The sequence below is a fragment of the Trichechus manatus genome, unplaced genomic scaffold (assembly GCF_000243295.1).
Source record: "Trichechus manatus latirostris isolate Lorelei unplaced genomic scaffold, TriManLat1.0 scaffold00013, whole genome shotgun sequence".
Lineage (NCBI taxonomy): Eukaryota > Metazoa > Chordata > Mammalia > Sirenia > Trichechidae > Trichechus > Trichechus manatus.
The window spans coordinates 15,943,187-15,945,228 of NW_004443949.1; the positions used below are offsets into that span (position 1 = coordinate 15,943,187).

At 47.0% G+C, this 2,042-nt stretch overlaps 1 pseudogene; it reads left to right on the top strand.

Moving 5' to 3' along the window:
- The first annotated feature begins 208 nt into the window (after positions 1–208).
- Positions 209–938, top strand: LOC101353724 (max-like protein X pseudogene; annotated as a pseudogene).
- Positions 939–2,042: the final 1,104 nt, after the last annotated feature.

Below are 2,042 nucleotides of genomic sequence, written 5' to 3' on the forward strand. Positions count from 1 at the left end.
TATGGCAGTTCTGCTCTGTTCTTGTCCTATAGGGTTACTTATGAATCAGAATCAACTCGACAGCAATGGGTTTGGTTTTGGTAGTATAGCTGATAATGCTTTTGATAAATATTAGTAAACATTAGTAAATAATAAACATGCCTGCTGTCTAGTATTTCAAAATCTAGGGAGAAATTGACATTAAAAAATACGAATTCAGAGGTCCAAGATGAGGGAGCCGGTAGCCTCTTCCGAAGACCCCTGAGTCAAGGTGGAGTATGCCTGCAGGGACAACAGCCTGGACCTCTGGCTTTTTTTAGAAGGCACCCACAAAAGGAATGTAGTGTCCAGAGCTAATAGCATTGGTTCCACCAGTGCGTCTTCAGTCCCCAAAACAGACGATGAGGACAGTGATTACCACCAGCAGTCCTACAAGGAGTCCTACAAGGACCGACAGTGGCGAGCGCACACTCAGGCCGAGTAGGAGAGATGCCATCAAGAGAGGCTATGATGACCTTCAGACCATTGTCCCCACTTGCCAGCAGGAGGACTTCTCCATTGGCTCTCAAAAGCTCAGCAAAGTCATCGTTCTACAAAAGACCATTGATTACATCCAGTTTCTGCACAAGGAGAAGAAAAAGCAGGAGGAGGAGGTGTCCACACTACGCAAGGACGTCATGGCCCTGAAGATCATGAAAGTGAACTATGAGCAGATTGTGAAGGCACACCAGGACAACCCCTATGAAGGGGAGGACCAGGTCTCTGACCAGGTCAAGTTCAACACATTTCCAGGCATCATGGACTCCCTGTTCCAGTCCTTCAATTCCTCCGTCTCTGTGGATAGTTTTCAGGAGCTGTCAGCCTGTGTCTTCAGCTGGATTGAGGAGCACTGTAAGCCTCAGACCCTACAAAAGACTGTGATTGGTGTCCTGCACCAGCTGAAAAACCAGCTTTACTGATTGGCTCTTGGAAACCTTCAGAACAGCCAACAAGAGGCCCCTGAGTCTCCTTCTACTTGCCCATGAAGCTGGTGGGCCTACGAGATTGGACTGCGATGCCTCACCCCAGTCCGCTGGTTTCTACTTGGTGTTTGGTTCTCTCATCCCCACCTCACCCTCAGTGGGCTGACATTTTTGTTTGTGATATCTTCTTATTAATTTATTATATTGACTGTAAAACTCAAATCTACATAGTCTCTCCTCCCCACCTGCCCCCAGCTTCACAGAAGTTCTCAGGATGGACGTCTGCTCTGGGTATCCCAAAGAGCCCCTGGCCACAGATTTCTGCTTATGAGCTACATGTATTTAGAAACTAGCGTTTGCCTCTGTTTTGGTCTCTTAGGTAGCATTTGGCCCACGTATGGCCATTTCGGCAAAAGTAGTTGGGTGGGAGGAAAAGAGGAAGAGGAAATACTTCCACAGCCATGAAGGGCAAAAGGCAGCCTCATACCTAGGCTAGGGCTGCTTGGTCAATCCAAGGTCACCAGGGATTTCCAGGCCAGCCCAGGGCAAGGCTACCACGTTCCTGCCCTCACCTCATACTCCATCCTCTCTCCCTTTCTCCCCTGTTCTAGGTCATAGGGGGAAGCAACCTCTCCCTGTTCCCACAGGTGGTAACACTTCACAGCAAAGGCAGGTGTGACACAGCACTACATGTTTATTTTATTTTATTTTTTGATTTTCCTAAACAACAATGTAATTTTGCTAAAGTTACAATTTTGGAAAATTAGCTGGGCCTCAAAACCACTCCCAGCCTCTCTTGTGAAGTTTGTCTGGGTCTCCACTTTTCTCTCAGTGCTACCTGCAATTCTCCCAGGATTTAGGGGTGGGGTGACGGGGTACAGAATAAACTCTAAAGGCCTCCTGGGGTGCACAAGCCCAGGAAAGTCCTGGGTGAGACCTGTGCTCCTCAAATGCTGGTGTATTGTAGCCTCTCTAGATCCCCACCCCTAAGCTCCCCACTTCCTTTCTCAGTTCTGATATCTGGGAGATTTGACTGTCCAGAGGAAATTAAATATTTTTATATCAAACTATATAACAATAAATATTGCCAAATATTAAAAA